The sequence below is a fragment of the Lynx canadensis genome, chromosome B3 (genome assembly GCF_007474595.2).
Source record: "Lynx canadensis isolate LIC74 chromosome B3, mLynCan4.pri.v2, whole genome shotgun sequence".
NCBI lineage: Eukaryota > Metazoa > Chordata > Mammalia > Carnivora > Felidae > Lynx > Lynx canadensis.
Window position 1 is genome coordinate 121,640,675 of NC_044308.2, and position 18,901 is coordinate 121,659,575.

An 18,901-nucleotide genomic window follows, 5' to 3' on the forward strand; every position below is an offset into this window, starting at 1 on the left:
TTCTGGTTTTCATTGTACAGCCTGCACTGGTGACACAGGACATGTGGAAAATTTTGAGAGCACTGCAGTGAATGGCGTGGAGGGGGAGTGTGAGCAGGGGGAGGGGAGGACGAGAGGAGGGGAGGGGAGAGGAGGGAGGGGAGCGAGTTACTTTTTAGCTTCCGCTAAGTACTTGGCAGCTCGCCAGGCCCGGAGGATTCTGGGAAGCGAAAGCCTCCCCAGTATAAACTGCCAGCTTTAAGCAGCCCTGACAGTTCTGCTCCTTCCAAACTTGGCAGCCGTTCAAAGTGCTCTTTCATTTGAAATGCTGGAAGCCTGCCATGTGCAATGCAGATTTGCTGGGCCTGTGCGCAGAAGGAACTGATAAATGCCGTTGCAGTTGCCATGGGGACAGGAGGCTATCAGAATGGCCTTGTGATCCGCAGCCTCTCAGCGCGGCAGGCTCTCGCTCTGCCTCCTGCCCCTCCTCCCTCTAGTCAGTGAGATGGTGAAATAAATGTTCTGGAAAAAGGTTAACCCTGCCTGCTCTGGTTCCAAAGCCGAGAGAAGGTTAACCTCGAAGCACTTCCCGGGCTTTAAGTGCCGGGCCAGGACCGCAGGCCTAAGAGCCCGTCCTTGGGCGGGTCACCACACCCCCCCCCCGCCCCCACCCCCCTACAGCACAATCACGCACACCCCCAGCCCGGCTTCCTGCTCCCTGGGGGCTTTCACAAAGCTGTGTTTTTAATAGAGCTTTTCAGCAAGCCCGAGTGTAAGTCTTTGAGTCATCAAAACCCGGATGTAAACACAGCAGCCCTACATTCTGCACGGTTCGCGTGTATTTTATCTTTTTAATAATATTTTGCTGGCAACTTAAAACGGCAAGGATGCCAGACGTTTAGCCAGCCGCTTACATCATGCAGCATCCATCTTAGGGAGAGTGGCTGCCTGCCCTTTCCTGTTCACTGTGTCCCTACCTTGAGACGGCAGGAAATCTGGGTCTTTCTGAAGCCATTTTATTGCAGTATAAGCGCAACCCTTAGAACCCTGGGTTTAAGAATGAGCATGACATCACCTTGGGCAACAACAACAGAGACTATGTCCCTGTGAGGGACAAGACACTGGGTGATCTGAGGTGAAACAGGTCTGTCATTGACACTTTGAGCGAGGGCGCACCAGCCTGCGCGGCCGTCCCCCGCCCCCTCCCCCCCCCCCCCATTTTGCACAAGCTGCTGTTTGAAACACAGTCTGATTCAATGTACAGAAACAAAATAGCACATTCAGATTTGGTACATGTTCAGGTCTATAATGCCAACTCCCCGGGTGGCCTGTTTAATGGGGAAAAAATGAAATACTCCATTCCAGCCAAGGCCTAGGAAGGCCAAAGAGGTTTAGTGATTTATTTACATTGAACAGTATTCCTTCTCAACCCAACTTGCTATTTCCTGAAGGTTTCCTGAACCTAAACCTTCGTTAACATCCCAGGAAGAGAACATATTTTTCCTGTGGCTTTCAATATTTTCTGCTAAATATATTTCAGCGCACTGTTTATCTACGGTTTCAGCTTTCAGACCTTTATGTACTTTTGACACCTTGAGGCTGTCCCACTGAAAAATGGTGTATGTTTATTAAAGAGGACTTTATGTGCTGGGCGTTAAAGCAAGGGGAATTTCTGTTTCGGTCTGCCTGTATAATGAGGGCTTCAGGATGAGATCCAAGTCAGAGGCCGGTTTGGTTTATGAAGCCCTCTTGACAAAGCAGGCTCCACATAGCTCGCACAAACCCTTGACCACCGCAGAATGTTGAGCCAAACGAGGTATTTCTTCATAAGCGCACTGCTGACATGGAGGCCGGGGCCGGGGAAAGACGAAAAATCCAAGTTCCTGGCGCTTAGCTGCAGTTTCTTTTAACCCACCTCTCTCTCTGGGTGTCTGCTTATGATTGTCACAGCAGTTCTGGCCAGGGCAACGCACTCTGTCTCCCTGGAATTTCCTGACTTCAAAGTAGCCCCTTCCAAAGAAATAAATTAATCAATAAAAGCCATCCGCTTCACCTTGACGGCAGGCGCAGAGCTGGAAGGGGTAGTGTTAAACACGATTTTTAGGAGCAGTTGGCCCTTGAGACATCTCGAGGTGGGTTTTGGCTTGGAATTAAACAGGAGGTGGAGGCACACAGATCAGGTGATTCAGAAAGCCCCTCTTTCTCTGCATTCTCCCCACTCGCCCCCAGCTACCACCTTCCCCAGACAACCCAGGCAGCTGGGTTTTTGGCTCTGGCAGCTGCTAAGCTGTGGCAAGCCAAAAGCACATTTCGTGGCGGTGATTCCTTCCCCAAGTTGACGGACATGTTTCTGTACTGAGCGCAAGAGATGTTTCCTGACTGTGCGCATGAATCAGAGGCTGCATTTTTCATCCAGCGCTTCTGGGTGACAGTTTTAAGCTGGAAGAACAAAGCAGATCATGATGAGTCCCTATCATCAGGGTCCAGTAATAAAGGATCCATCCAAAAAGCTAGCCACACATAGTTCGGATGTATGATTTTTCTGTTTTAAACATGCCAGGAGCAGCCCGTTGCCCCGGAAGGTGAGGCCCGCGTCCACATTTCAGACACGGCCCTTCCTCTTTCTCTCCGCGTCCTTGCCGTGTTTGCTTATGTGTTGGCTTCAGAGGTTCTTCCTTTTTTCAGCCTTCCTCTCCCAAATGGGAAGATTTGCAAAAGCCATTTTGTGGCCCTTGAGTGACTTCCCAGATGGAGGCAAGCTCTGAGGTCCCAAACAGCCTGGACACCGCCCGTGTTCCGCCCCTGTTGCAGCCGGGTGATGACAGAGGGGAATCAGTGGCGTGGCCCCTCTGTACCAGGGCCTGAAGAGCCAGCTTCTCAGAAGTCCATGGATTAGGAAGGTCTGTCGGCTGCTTCAGGACCTGCCAGGGAACAACTCCCTTTTGTTTTGCTGTCTAGCATGTGACCAGAATGCTGCCAGCTAATTTTAACCCCACCAAAGTACTGCTGGAAAAAACCCCAAAAAACAAACAAACAAAAAAAACAAACTGTCTTGCATCTGGAGAGAAAAATGCTGTGGGCTGGATAAAAGCTTTTTCAGCCTGTGTTCCTTCCTGTTTCAGTTTCCAAACTTGCATTATCGGTAACCTGAAAAATGATGAGTTTCACCAAATTCCTGGATATTGCACAAGAGGACAATGAGTCTATTTCGGGTGCTGTGATTGTGTCTGGCACAGACCCTGGAAGCCATTGTTTTCGAGAAGGAGAACGCTTTGGGGTTTCCTGGTGCTTTCCTTCTAGGGTCTCAAAGCCCCAAATGGTACGGTGGGGGGGGGGTGGTGGTGGGGAGGGGTGCTCTCCATGGCAACTCTGCAGGCTGCTCTCTAAAAGGACCTGGATGAGAAGTGGGTGGTTAGGTCAGGGGGCGGGGGTGATGGTGGCAGTGGTGGCCCTGGAGGTGTTAAAAAGGTGGATCACAGGGAGTGTTTGAAGTGGGACAGCGGGAGCAGGAAGAAGGGAGAGGGCACTTTCACAATAGCCGGGTGGCCCCCTGGGACACAGGCCACCAGCTCTCCAGCTAAATTTCCATATCGGCTTTCAGCGCCAGGAATTAATGGAGGACTTCGTGGGGTTCCTCACCCCAGATGCTGGGTTCTCAAAGCATTCCCATGGTGGTTAATTGTTGCTGTCTGGCTGGGTGGCCGGTGATGCTAGCGAATATGTACAGAATCTCAGCCGCCAGGGAATGAAGCGGTTTGGATGAGGCAGCGTGTAGCTAGGCAGCTACTGCCGACCGCTCTAAAACCAGGTAGTGAGATGGGATCATTAACCCAAGGGTCTCCAGCGCAGTCCCAGGAGATAATAGATGGCGATGAGGCTGAGCGGAAAGGCCCCAGTCAATGCTGCAGCGCTCTTGGCAACCGGGAGGCCTTGGTGGCAGTTGTTCTGACAGCTGCTGAGGGCTTCAGCTGCCTAAAAAGCCATTTGCTCGGGCCTGCCCTGTCTGGCCAACTTCTATGTATTTAAAGGATCCTCTTTGGTCTCTGAGCCCCCCTCTCCCTCCTTCCCACCTGAATCGTCAGGCACAGACACCATCTCTGGGAGGGCAGGGAGCCTCCTGGACTTTCAGTCCATCGTCTGCCTCCAAACTGCTGCCGTAACCTGCCCGCAGCAGTGGAGATTGGTTGGCGAATTCCTAAATTAAGGTTCTGTTTACTCTGCTGTTCCAAAGTCTTGTTTTGAGCAAGATGTTGTGCTTTAATTAAAAAGACGAGAGCTCATGAGTAAGTGAAAATATTTTTGAATCTTCACAAATATGTCTGAATTTGGTTGCTGGTGTTTCACAGTGACGGGGGCTGGGGGGGGTGGGGCGCGGTCAGGCTGGTCAGCACTTTTGTCTGTAAGATCACTAAAAACTTTTTCGGGAGCTCACGGCCGCCTCTTCGGCACAGTAGAATTATGAAGGGAACCCGAAGTCAAAGCTGTGTTCCTGGTGCTTCTCTCCTTGCAGCTTTCGCCAGCATTCAGGTGTTATTAGGACACATTCTTCATTTACCTTCCAGCCAGAGGATTCCTAAATGTTTCATAATAGCTTCACAGCTGGAATGCAGCTGCTGCTGGGTGGAGCAAACAGAACTCCTTATGGGTCAGCAGGGTGAGGGAGGGCAGGGAATCTTGGAAGGTTGGGAAAGTCCTTCTTTCTGAAGCCAGAGCTCAGGAATGAGTGGGGCCTCTGGTGTGAAAGCTTTCCAGATGGGGGAAGGAAGGGTAAGTTTTTGCCCTCTGGGTAGATTCCAAAAAATCGCTTTGGGGAGGCCAACTATTTTGAAACTGCCTTTAAAGCAAACAGCACAAATGTTTAAATTGACCTGGAAAACCCTTCTTTTTTCCTTTCCCTACAATCCAAGTCTGTTCCCTTGAACATTAATCAGTGGGAGCGTTTGCCCAAGTTTCTCTCCTCCCCCACCTCTATTATTATTATTATCATCATCATCATCATCATCTTTGGTTTGGAAATTTTTTGGAAGCTTTCCCAGGCTGGAGCTATAGCATGTTTCCAGGAAAATGTATAAGGAGTGTCTGTGTTTTGAGTTCCTCTGGAGGGGACTGGACATGTTTTTTAGAGAGACTCAACCGGGGGCAGCCAGGTCTTGTGCAAGAGTCCAGCCAGGCAAAGGGGCAGACGATGCCGGAAAGATCTGTGCGCATGCAAAAGTGCTGAGACAAAGGTGTGGTTTAGCCGGCCTGCCTCTTCTCGATTTCTTTCAGCCTCTTATTATCACAGTTGCCTGTGTCAGTCTGTGCTCGGAAGCACCCCATCTCCAGGAGATATGCTGAGAACTGCAGGGGGCCGGGCTTTGAACTTCATTCTCAAGTTAGCAGCACTTGTGACTTCTGCCTAAAGAAGGAACGCTGGAGATTTAGATGGAGAAGTGTCTGGAGTCAATACTCACCCAGCAGGCAGGAGCTCCACCCAAGCGTGGAATGTAATATGCAAAAGGTGTCCTGGGGCTGAGGCTGCCAAGGTGGTGCCAACCTCCAGCCCGTGCCAGTGGAGCTCCACTTGGGTCCAGAGACACACACACAGCTGCATGCATGCATGTATCACAGGCATCTGTACACAAAACCAGAAAGTACATACGATGGGAACTAGAAGGACCCCTCACTGACGGGTGTGGTTCTCAAAAGCAAAAGCAGCCAGGGTATCCTGGAGATACATCTCATTCAGGCTGGTTCATGGGAAAAGGAGGCAGAAGTAGCTTCATGGGAGCTACCCCAGCTACTCTTCCAGTGGGAAGGCCGCTTCCTCCTGGGTCCATCCCCTGGGGCCATGAGGACCCAGGGACTCAGGAGAGAAGGAATAAGCAGAGGCCAGCAGTGCTGGAAATGAGAGCGCATAGCTCCTGGTTCTCCTCACCCCGCGAGCCTATTTATTTACCAGCAATGCTGATCTGGTTCCTGCAGGAAAATCTCTTTCCTTTCCACCCAGGGGGCACACTGATTCCAGAAGGCATCTCCCCCACAGCAGGTTGGGAAGGTGCTTAACAGCCCAGGCTTTGGAATATTAATAGCAGTTATGATAGACACAACTAATATTCATCGGGTACCTCTTCTGTGTCTGGCATCGTGCTAAGTGTTTTAATGCATTCTCTCTCCTAACCCACACCTAATGAAGTGGGTTCGGTTATTATCCTCATTGCGTAGGTGAAGAAACAGAAGCTCAGAGAGGTTAAGTAACTTGTCCCAGGACACACAGCTAGTCAGTGGTAGCCACAGTGGGAACTTAGGATTGCCTCACTCTAGAGTCTTTATCAGACCTGGGTTCGAATCCTGCTCTGCTAGGTGTGATCGTGTGATCTGTGCCAACCACCAGGCTTCCTCATCAGTTTTCATAAGGTAATCACATCAAATATTGGCAACTTCATATAACTTAGCTTAAACCTTCCTTACAAGGTTTAAGTAAGAGTTAAATAAGATAGTGCATATGGGGGACTTAGCAGAGTACCCAGAATGTAGTAAGTACTCAATAGATGCTAGCTTTTCATAATAATCTCAGAGTCAGTGTGTTTGTTCAGTATGGATACATCAATCAAGTTATCCATAGTCTTTGTGGGTCTTCTCAAACCCGTGCAAGGTTCTGCACATCCCTGTACAGGCACATTGGCTCCAATTACAGTGAGACGTGGTGCTAATGCCCAGAGGCATCGTTCCTTGTCAGTGACTTCTCTTAACTCATTCTGGAATCCACGTATCTGTAGCTGAGCCACGGACATTGTCCACTCACGTTCACTGGGGCTCATTAGGGGGTTCCAAATCTCCAAAATCATTCAAATTTGATCACTTTACTTTCCCACTTAAAAATCTTCCAGGTGCCTAACAGAATTAAGGCACACTTCCCACCTTGGAAGGCAAGACTCCTGGGAAAGTGCTTACAACCCCCTTTCTGCCTCTTCCTGCCCCTCAATTACTTTCTGACCGCATTAAATCCCTCTTTGTTCCTCAAACGTAACACGAACTTTCAAGCCCATGCCTTTTTCTCTGCCTAGAAGAAATGTGTTTCCCCTCTTCTTCTTTAAGCAAACTTCTAGGCATCTTTCAAAACAGCAGGTAAAGTTTTTACCTTTCCTGTGATACTGGTCTCCAGCATGTCCTGGCTCTGTACTTACATGGCAATCTGCATATATCACAAAGAGTTGTACTTATCTCTTCATACAACTTCCTCATTGGGGAGTCTCTAAAGGTCAAGGCGAGGGCTTACCAGTCTGTCCCAAAAGTCAAAGTCTCTTTCTAGAGACCTTAGAGGCCCTAGAGGCCTTAGACAGATGCTGGTCCAAATGAACATACCTGAATGTCAATTCTTATGACATAATTGTATTGGCAGTAAAATAGTGTGCGAGTGTATGTGGATATTATTTATACCCTTTGTTCCAGCAGAGATGGATATGGATATACCAATCTTTCTTACTCATAAGCACATATAGACTAGTGCTTGGTACATCCTGTAGTAGAAAGAGCCAGGGCTTTGGAGTCAAACAATTCTGGACTTACGTCCTAACTTGGCCTCTTAATGTGACCTTAAGTCATTGTTTCATCTCTCTTAGCCTCACTTTTTCCATCTGTAAGGTGGAGATAACAGTAATTATCCATGTGGCAGACATCCAATGGCAGACATCACTCTTGCTTTTTTTTTCCTTTATGCTCTGGTTTTTGTTTTGTTTTGTTTTGTTTTTTTCAGGAGTCCACCTCCTCCTGGAGCTGCCTGGGGTGGGAGGGGGAAATCCTAATTAGTCTAAACTAACCTTGGTATGCCATTCCCCTCGCCAGTGATTAATTTTCTGACGAATCTACAACCCAATTCTGGTCAATGAGATGTGAATGTGAGGAAGGATCTTTTGGGTGTGTGTGTGTGTGTGTGTGTGTGTGTGTGTGTGTGGAGGGTTGTTTTAGGAAATACTCCCTTGCTCTTAAAGCATGAGAGGAAGTAAATTGTGCCTTTACAGCCCGATGTCATGTCTGGAATGGTGGCTGGGACATTAGCAGCCATCTTGTTATGATGGAGATACCTACTCGGAGAACCTAGCCCACACGGTAAAGATGATAGAATGGAAACATGGCAAGAACCTGGGTCGTGGCGGCTGGAGCCGTCTGCCCCTGGACTATTTCCTGAGCTCATCAGTTCCTTCATCATTCGGTGAGGACCCCGGGCTCAATCCGATATCACCGAATTCACCGTGACTTGCGGCCAAAAGCATCGGCTTCGTGGGGTTGTTCTGATGACCGAATAAAACAAAGTTTGTAGAGTACCTGAAGTTTATAAAGTGCCCCACACATAGTATGTTCTTAAAAAAGGTTAAAGACTCTCCAGCTGAGACACGCTGAGGTGAGTGCTTGCTTGAATGACTGTGATGGCGGCCCCAAGAACTTGGCAGATGGCATAAAGTGGAGAGCAGTTCTGAGGTGGGCGGGTGCTGGAGGAACATGGCAATGACGATGAAATTCAAACAGTATGTTAGGAAGTGTCCTGATGGCGCTTCTTGGGGCTGTCACTGTGGTTCCCCTTTGTGCTTCTCAGGCCTTTTCTTACCCCGGTCAGAGTTAAACCATGCACGACACAGGCTTTTCTAGTTGTGGGTGGCCACACTTGTACGATCGGGGTGGTCCCTGTTACCCTGGGGCATGGAAGCGCTGCTACAGGATGGAGGCTAGAGTGTAATTTGTAGCTCCAGGAGGAGCCAAGATCTGGAAGCAGCACTAACATACCCACACAACGGAAAGCACAGACTGCATCTGACAAAAGCACACAAAATCCGGCCCCCTCCCCGCGTGCCCGGAGAAGCCTTGCAGACTTCTGCAGCTTCAGGAAGGCCTGCCTTCGGGGACCCAGACGACAGCGGCCCCCCGGCTTTCGGCCTGCTGACCAGGCCACAGGATTCTGTTCCGTGCCAGCCCCATGGCCCTTTCGAACCTCATTCCGGGAGAGCTCAGCCACACCAATGGCTGCCAGACTCGTGTCCGCCCAGCCGCGTGGGCGGCCCTGGCAGCAGGGGATGGGCAGGGTTTGTGCAAGGACGCCGTGGCCCCTGCGGGAGGGCTGTGGAAGAGGTGGTGGCCCACTTAAGGGGCAAGCCAGGAGGGAACCCGGAGGAGGAAGGGAGCAGAAACCGCAGGCTCAGGGCAGCCTCGGCCCCTTTTCAAAGACCACCTTCACCTTGGAAGCCTGTTCCAGGCCCCCTTTCCTTCCAGCTGCCTTCTGGCCATTTACTTCCTGCTCGCGTGCCCCTTCCCTGCCCAGCCAGGCTTAGCAGCCCTCTGCTTCCCAGCACTGCCATTCAATTCCATCCGCCACATGTTTATCGTGAATGCTCTGTGTAGGATGCCGTATTCCTGCTAGCAACGGGAGGGGTGAGTGAAATACAAAAATTAACAGGATTAGAAAGGACCTCAAAATGGCTTTCAAACTGTCTTCACCACCTCAGAATCTTCCCCTCGGAAAGAAAAAGGGAAAAGCTGCCGCAGCTGAATCCAAGCGGGGGCAGGATTCCCTCTGGCCAAGGCAGACCCTACGGACAGAGTCTGAAAAGCACGGGTGTAGACCACAGGGCCACGGAGGTCCCGACCTCCTGAGACACGCTGCAGGTCAGTGGCCCAGCCAGGTTGCAATGCAGGTGTCTGAGCCCCTGGCCCAGTGCCCTGTCCAGTGTACTGCTCTACCCGTTGGCACCTGTCTCAAACATCAGCTGGGGAGATGAGACAAGTCAACCTAGATTGGAAGGCATGTGCTTCAAAGAGAGCAAAGCGGTTCTAACACAGGGAGAGAGAGCCTGCGGGGAAGAGGGGCGGGAGGCTGGGCCTAGAAGAGGGCGCGCAGCAGCTGACGTGGAATATGGCCAGGATGTGATGGGGAGTTGGGTGGTGGGAAGGGGGCAATTCTGGGCCCTGGAGAACATGATTGCTAAAGCTTGAAGAAAGCCTGGCAGCTCAGACACCTGGGTTCCGGCCCCGGCTCTGCCGTTACTAGCCAGGTGACCCCGGGTCACTGTCCTCCCCTGTCTGGGTTTGTTTCCTCGCATGTAGAATGGCAGAGGGGCCGGGCTAGCTGGTCCTACTGTGACATGCTGTGAGGCCTTCTCCCCTCCTATGGGGCTGGCCCTCTCCCTGCCACCACCAGCGTCCACCCGGGACACTCCTCAGTGTTTGCCAGGGAGCTGGAATTGACACCAGGAGGAAATGTCCCTGGGTGTCCCTGAGAGCAACATGGAGCTGGAAGGCCTGTTCAAGGGGCCCACCCAGAGCTCCGAGGAACAAACCCCAGAGAGGCAGGAACCCGGCACAACGAGAACAAAAACTATTCCTCTTCTGAGAAGCATTCTTCCCAAGCCAGCCCTCTCCCGGGAGGCCCAGGCCTCAGCCCGTTGCTCCACCCCCATCCCACTGCCCAAGTCTGCCACCTGGGAGCAGAAAGGAGAGGCCTCAGGGGCGCCTGGGTGGCTCTGTCAGTTGGGCGTCCGACTTCGGCTCAGGTCACGATCTCACGGTCTGTGGGTTCGGGCCCCGCGTCGGACTCTGCGCTGACAGCTTGGAGCCTGGAGCCTGCTTCCGATCCTGTGTCTCCCTCTCTCTCTGCCCCGCCCCTGCTTGTGCTCTGTCGCTCTTTATCAAAAATAAATAAATATTAAAAAAAAAAAAAAAAAGAAAGGAGAGGCCTCAAGGATAGGGGTCATGAGTTACTTGCTAGCTCCAAACCTAAGTATTCTCCTTTGAAAAAATGAGGTAAAATTAGTACCTTAGTATTTTCGCTTATAAAATTGATCATTTCAGTAGCTCGCGTGATGAAATGAGGTCATGCTTGTCAAGCGTCTAGCACGGTGCCTGGTGGAGGAACCACTCAGTACATATTAGTCCCATCCGTTGCCAGAGGGCTGCCTGCGGGGGGAAGGCCACACAATTTGAAGACTCTGGGCAGGAAACAGGCTGGTTCCTATCTGGCTCCTGTATGTCTCAATCACAGAAGGGGAATGGGCTGGGCACCTGGAGAGGTTGGTGGGAAGCCCGCTGGAAACAATGTGTGCAACGCCCCCTGCTGGCTGGGAGCAAAGGAGCGGGGCTGTGGGCTCAGGGAGCTTGGGGGTGATGCAGGGGGATCCTCGCTAGCACAACTGGCTGTATATTGACCTGTATATTGTATATTGACCTGTATATTGACATATATATTGACCCAGTATTCACAGAGCATGCCCCAGGTGTTACCAGCCAGGATTTCAGAGGGATGCAAAATGAGTGACAGGTAAACTAGGTTTTCGGAGCCAACTTATTTTGAAGTCAACCAGGCAGGCATGGGTTCGAGCTCAAAAACCACCCCAGGAACCACCATCTGTATCGGATACAGCACTTGCAAAGCTCCTTGCATCTTGGACTGGTGGTCTGTGGAGGGACCTTGGACAAGGCACATAATCCCTCTGAGCATTAGTGTCCTCATCTGTGACCCAGAAGTCTTCTCTACCCTTCCCCCAAAACCAGAGGGGAGAGACGCTGTCACTTAGGGGAGTGGAAAGCCACCCAAGCCGTCATGTCTTCTCTATGGAAACCTCTTCCCTTTGAACTTGGGCTGTCACTCATTTGGTTCATCCAGAAGGGATCCTGTCATGTTCTTGCGGCATGCCAGGCTCCCCACGCTCTCCCATCCACCAGAACCCCGGCTGAGCCCAGGCTCCGGGCCCTTCTGATGGAGATTAATGGCAGAGCCCGAACCTCTCCTTGAGCCCACGAGAGTGGACGTGGCAGGATTGTGCAAACAGCAAATCTGACCATGCAAATCCCCACACTGCACATTCCAGGCCACGCCTGGTTATTCCTCCTCGAATTAATTGGACTGCTTAGCCTCACAGGATCAGACTGGCGAGGGCTACCTGCCCTCCTGGCTACCTGTTCTCTCCCAGACTACTGGGCAATTCCTGTCACTGGGAATGGCTGCAAGGGCTTGACAAGGATGGGAAATACATTCTCAATGGATTTTTATTGACAACTCCCATCACTACCACAATCAGCAATTTCCACTGCCAGTGGCCTTTACTGCACATATGTACATGTGCACACACACACACACGTGTGCACGCACGCACACACAAAGCAAAGGTGAGCACTGGAACCCCTCCAGGCTAGAGAGATGCTTTAACACCTGTATTAACAGAACCCAAATTGGGTCTGTTTTGCTTTTTGAGGATGTGTTTATGTGCCTCTGCATTCATTCACGTAACAAAGTTTTATTGAGCTATTGATTGCGAGGTATCGGGACAATAGCAGTAAACGAAACAGACACAAATCCTTGCCCAATGAGGGTTTACATGCCTGGGTGTGTGTGAGTGTGAGTGTGTGTGCGCATGTGTGGTGGGGGCATGGGACAGAGAAGTAAATAAACAAGTGGCATAAACATGTTTGATGGTAACGTGTGCTATGGGGAAAGCCAAAGTAGACGAGGCGTTTTGTGTGTCCCAGGATGGGGGCCAAGTTTTAGTAACGTGGTCAGGGAATGTTGTGTTAAGAAGGTGACATTTAAGTAAAGATCTACAGAAAGTGAGGGAGTGAAGCATGTAGTTACCCGGTAGAAGAGGGTCCCAAGCAGAGGAAATGGCAGGTGCAAAGGCCCTGAGGCAAGAACACGCCTGTTGACAGGGAGGCTGTCCTGGAGACAACAAGGGAGAAGAACAGGACATATGTCAGAGAGAGAATGAGGAGGGGCGGGTGATATCAGGCTCTGAGGGCCATCAGGAGGACACTGGTGTTTACCCTGAGTGAGCTGGGAGCCATGCAGGGTTTTGAGCAGACAAGTGACATCATCTGTCTGGCACTTGAACAGGCTCATTCTGCAGGGAGTAAGAGTGGGAGAGCAGGGGGCCCAGGCTATGGGAGGGATGCGGACAAGGAAATGATGGCTGGGACCAGGCTGATGGTGGCAAAGTTGGTGAGAGAGTGTCCACTGCTGGACGTACTCCAAAGGTAGGGTGGGTGGGGGGTGAGTTAGATGAGAAATCATCCACTTTGATTTGTGTAAATATTTCCCTGGCATATTTTGTTTCTAGTCCATAAGGTATGTAGGGAGAAGGAATGGTGTCCACACACACAAACACAACCGACACGGAAGCAAATCCTCGTCAAGACCCCACCCAACTTCTCAGGTGAGAGTGGTTAGTAACAGGACTTCCTTCACAGGCGTGCCGTGAGGACAGTGCATGCAAATCAAGTGGCAAACTCTTGGACTCAATAATGAGGAGCTATATTTATGAGCAAAGTATGATCAAGGGTCCCCTACCCCCTCTTGCCATCCAATATAGTTCATTTCAGCCCTCTTCTGAAAGTTCAGAAATTAGCACCTGTCTTACAAGCAGGATATGACAAAGCTCTATTTAGAGAAAAGGGGTGGGGAGAGGTTAATCAGGGTAGGCTTCCCAGAGAAGGAGCTGGTCTGACTGCCTCACTTTTCAGGTGAAGAAACCAAGGTTCAATGACTTTAAATAACTTGTGTGAGGTCACAAAGCTAGAAACTGGCAGAGAAGGGCTTGTGTCCATGCTTGTCTGGCTCAGAAGCCACGGCTCTTAGCCAAGGTGTCACCCTGGTGACAGGCCATTCCCATTAGAGGAGAATGATGGCCACTCATGCGAGGACGTGGGACGATATGATCCGAATGGCCGTCACTTAGGGTGGAGCCGGATGTGGGCATCTTGGCACCACCTCGCTAACAATCATACATTCTTGGTATGAGCACGAGCAGTGTGCCAGGCCCCGCGCGCGGGGGTTTGGATGCGTGATCTCACCTGCCCGCCATCTTGCAGGCCAGAAAACAGGGCCGGCAAGCTTACTGATCTCGCCTGCGAGTGTCCGAACTGAGACGAGAACCCAAGTGTTTCGGCAATCTATAGCCGTGGAACAATCAACTAGAAAAGTTAGTTTATTCTTTCTCGTGATTTCGTGAGTCAGGAATTTAGGCAAGGCCCGCCTCGGTGGTTCTCTGTTCATGAGTTACCTGGGGTCACTCGTTTGCATTCGGCTGCCCGCTGGGCTGGGAGGGAAGGGCCCAGAAGGCTTCATTTACACGCCTGGCACCTCAGCCCTCCTCCACATGGCCTGTCCATGTGGCCGGCATGGTGGCTTCAGGGTAGTTGGATTTCTTACGTGGCAGCTGGCTTCCAAAGGAATGAAAGCAGAAGCTGCCGGGCTCCGTAGGGGCCAGCTGGCACAGTGTCACTTCCACCACGTTCTGCTGGTCAAAGCAAGTCACGGGGTCAGCCTGGATTCAGGAGGAGGGGAAACAGATTTCTCCTCCTGAAGGGTGTGGCAAAGGGCGCGTACCAGAACGGAAGATGCTTGTGGCCGTCGCGGGACACTGACTACCGTCCCCAGCCTCCTCACTGCCTTTCTCTCAGCCCCTGGGCCTGACCCATGACACTCTTATGAAGCCTGCTAGACCCCTGATACAAAGCACATGCCCATGTTTTGTCTTACCAGGCCCTCCTGCCCAGTGACACCTTCGTGTTCGCAAGAATTTATTGTATCTTGTTTGCTTGAGGGCAGGCACCAATGTTTCCGGCTTCCTAGGGCCCCAGCACCTAAGTTAGCCTAAGCTTGTCTTTTTTTTTTTTTAATTAAAAACAATGTTTTCATGCGTATTTATTTTTGAGAGACAGAGAGCGGGGGAGGGGGTCAGAGAGAGAGGGAGGACAGAGGATCCGAAGCGGCTCGGCACTGACAGCAGAGAGCTCGACGGGGTGCCTGAACTCATCACGACCTGTGCGGAAGTCTGACGCTTGGCCAACTGAGCCACCCACGCGCTCCCCCCCCCACCTTTTTAAAAAGTAAGCTCTATGCCCGACGTGGGGCTCGAACTCACAACCCCAAGATCAAGAGTCGCATGGGCTGCAGATCAGCCTAAGCCTGTCTTGTTCTCAGGCATCTATAAGAACCTAACATGTGGGGCGCCTGGGTGGCGCAGTCGGTTAAGCGTCCGACTTCAGCCAGGTCACGATCTCGCGGTCCGGGAGTTCGAGCCCCGCGTCAGGCTCTGGGCTGATGGCTCAGAGCCTGGAGCCTGTTTCCGATTCTGTGTCTCCCTCTCTCTCTGCCCCTCGCCCGTTCATGCTCTGTCTCTCTCTGTCCCAAAAATAAATAAACGTTGAAAAAAAAAAAAAAAAAAAGAACCTAACATGTGACTCGCAGGCAGTCCGCCATCGGAACAAAACTGGGGGCAGATTCACTTTTGCAGACCCAGCACATGGCCTTTCCCAGAAGAAGAGCTTCATAAACAGGACTTTCTGGCACCTGACTTCATGTGCTTGGGCCTAGAGCAAAGGATGAGAGAGTCTTACTTCTCCAGGACCGGCACCATCATCATCTCCTGGGATGTGTTTAGGAACGCAGGGCTCCCCTCCCCACTCCAAGATTTCGCCTTTTAACAAACACCCAGTGGTCCATATGTATGTTCAAGTTTGAGAGGACTCTGGTAGTGGTTCCCAAGGTAAAGAGAACAGGACAGGCTGGGAGGACAGATGCCGGCTGAGCCCACTTAGGTCAAGCCCAGGCATCAGAATTTCCTGGAAGCTCCGGGGTGATTTCCATGTGGAGCCAGGATCAAGAGTCACTGGTTTAGAGTATTAGTTCTTTAAGTATGGTGTGTGGATCGTCGTACCCAAATCACTTGGGGCGCTTATTAAATACGCAATTCCTGGGTCCCACACCATGTTTTGGTCTAAATCTCCTGGGGCGGAGGCCAGAAGTCCACATTTTTAACCATCTCTCTAGGTGACGTGAACGTGGACTGAAGTTTGAGACCGTTGGTTTAGGGCCACGAGTGAGGGATGACGGTGGCAATGAGGTTTGCAAATGTTACAAATAATAATGTGCAAAAGTTAGAAAATACAGACAAGTAAAAGTGGGAAACAAACAAACAAAACCTCCCTGTACTCCTACGGCCTAGAGACAACTGGAGGCCTCCTCGGCACCCACTCTAGAGACAGGAAGGAGCCTCCCTCCCCCAGGGAGGCTGCCCCCCATCGCAGCGGTGGGGCTGTGATTTGGGTTCTGTTCTGCTGGCAGGGTGGAGCCTGTCATCTGGCCCGGACAGAATTATTGCCTCAAATTACATGGTTGATTATCAATTACTTGTGTCCGTGTGAGAGCATGTGTGCGTGTGTGCATAAGTGTCTTTGCAAGTCATTAAGGGTCGTAATTCTGGATTATCGTTGATTAACGAGAGGGAGGCCTGGTACCTCCAGCAGCCGGGATGGCAGCCCCACAATTATGTCCCAGCTGATCAGTAATTGGCGCAGCGCAAGATGATTTCTCTCTCTCCGCTGCCTCCTCCCGGCCTCTCCTGCCGGCTCCGCAATTAGGGCCATTGCTCATTCCCTTCCAGCCTGGGCTGAGTGCACGGGCCTGCTTTCTGGCAAGTGGCTGCCGTGGGGCTGGCTGACGGTGGAGGGGGCGGCGGCAGAGGTGCAGTGATGGGGTGTGGAGTTGGCATGGGCTCCCGCTTGCTGAGCACGGTTCTTCCCAGGGAGCCCGGGAGCCAGTCTCCAGGGCTTGCCCCGCCCCCACGGCCTGGCTGGGGAAACTGAGGCCCGGAGTAGGAGAGGGGCAGCTTAGAAAACAAAAAAAAAGCCAAAACCGGTGACTCAGAATGCTATGGCAATCCGACTCCCACCCCACAGAGCCGAGGCAAAAGCAAAGACAAACCTCCTACCATCACTCCCATCCTTGGGAGGCTGTCAGGTGGCCGTCGGTTGTCTCAGATTTTGTCCTCCAGAAACTGGGGACCGATGCTCCAACTCCCAGACTGGGGGAAGAGCACTGAGGAAGGTGCCGTGTTAATTCGAGGCAGAATCATCACCTGCCTGGATTCTGGCAACGGCCTCCTAACCGTTCTCCCATTTCCACGCTGGGCCCCCAACATCCATCACGCTGGGATGGAGGGACTTTTACAACGCCCCGTTGCACACTGTGCAAGATACCCTCCCTCCACCCCAGCTAACTCTCCGTTGCCCTCAGGATAAAGTCTGGGTCCCCAGTCTCCACCCCGCCCACCTCCTCTGCCCCCGCACAGACGTCTCAGGGCTCCAGCTCTCTCCCATCCTTTGCCCAGTCTGGCCCCTCTGCCTAGAAGCCCTTTCCCTCCTCCCATCTTCTTTCACCTGGAGCGCACACCTGTGGTGGGGGCCGCTCACACTTGGGCTCTGTTCCCGAGAAAGGGGTTCTGCCCTCACCGGGGACCAGCAGTTAGAGAAGCAGAAACTTTCAGGACGGCTTTACAGGGGTTTGAGAGGATGGGGAAGGCGGGGCTGTTCCGGAAAGCTTCCACATAAAAGACTCTGCAGAGCCACCAGGCAGTTTGTTTCTGAGCCTTGCAGCTGTCTTGGCCATTTTCATTTTTATCTACTTAGGGTGGTCAGCAGGTCATGGCAAGCGGGAGACGTGATGCTAATGACTCCGGCTCCACGTGGCGACCATTCAGGAAAAAGCTGCAATGTTCTCTCTGCCACATTAATCAGAGAAACACATCAAGAGCTGTTGCATGGAGACAGCTTTCCTCCCAGTACCTGCCCTGCATGTTAATCACCACCCCTCCTGGCGGTGAGTCAGCTCCATGCCAGGCGGGTGGTGAGGGAAGGCCAGAAGTGCCAGCTCCTTGCGGTGGGGAGCAGAGGGGTGGGAGCCAGGCCAGGTGGGAGCCAGACCCCTGAATGCACACTGCATGTGACCATCACTGAGGCCTCCGGCAGGTGGGATGACAAATCCTGGGAGAGTCAATCCAAATGGAAACCCTGGGCTACTTCCTTGGGTCTAGTGCTTACCCAAGTATACTAGCGAGAACTCTCCAGGAGCTGATCCTTGGACAGAGTCCAGGGTTCAAGCAAGAGGGACCCCATTGCTAGGCACTCTGGTAACAATAAGACATAACCTTTGCTAGTGCTTAACATATGGCAGGCATCCCTGTAAGCACTCTCCATATATGACTCATTTAATCCTCATAAAGCCTATGAAGTGAGTGCTATTACTATTCCCACTGTGCAAATGAGCAAGGCCACACACAGAGAGGTTAAGTAACCAATCCAAGGTCACACAGCTAGTGACAACCGACTGGGTTCGAACCCCAGAAGCCATGCCACAAAGCACTCCCATTCCATTGCTTCTCATTGCTCTAAAAGAGCCAGAGTCACCTGAGCCCGTGGTGACCATGGAAAGCCTCCGAGGGCCTTTGCCTTGTCTTCATTCATTCATTCACTCCTACAGCTGCTCTTCGCAGAGCACCAGCTCTGTACGAGACCCTGTACCAGGCACAAGGGAGGCAATGAGAAAACAGACGCAGGCTTCAGAGAGAGACTGGCATCAACATAGTATTTCCACAGATTCATAGTAATTGCAAAATGCGATGAGAGTCATGAGAAGAGCCAAGTGCCATCAAAGCATATAATGGGAGGCCCTTTCGCACATGGGAGCCCTCAGGGAGGGCTCCCAGGTTTTCAGATCCCTCCTTCCATCATTCTGTCCACAAATACTTATCAATCGTTTGTTCAGGCACAGCGCATCAGGACACGGTGGTGAGCAGGACAGAGAGTCTCATCCTCAGGGGCAGCCTGGTGGGGAAGGCAAATCAATACAAATGTTCCAGAAAAGGGATTAGGGCCAGCTGTGAGGGTTCTGAGTGTTGTTGTTGTTGTTGTTATTGTCATTATTATTATTTTTACTAGGAAACGCGTCATTTCTTTAAGGGCCTCTTGCAGGGAGAAAGAAAGCTAGCTGCTAGAGATGTTCACGTTGGCTTTGCCCACAGTTGCTATCAGGCATCCTTGCAGGACCTGTTGGTGGTTGAGCTACTGAGTGCACCAGGCCCTTTGCATCTCCCTGAGGACAGGCTGGCTATTGTCCACTGCCTCC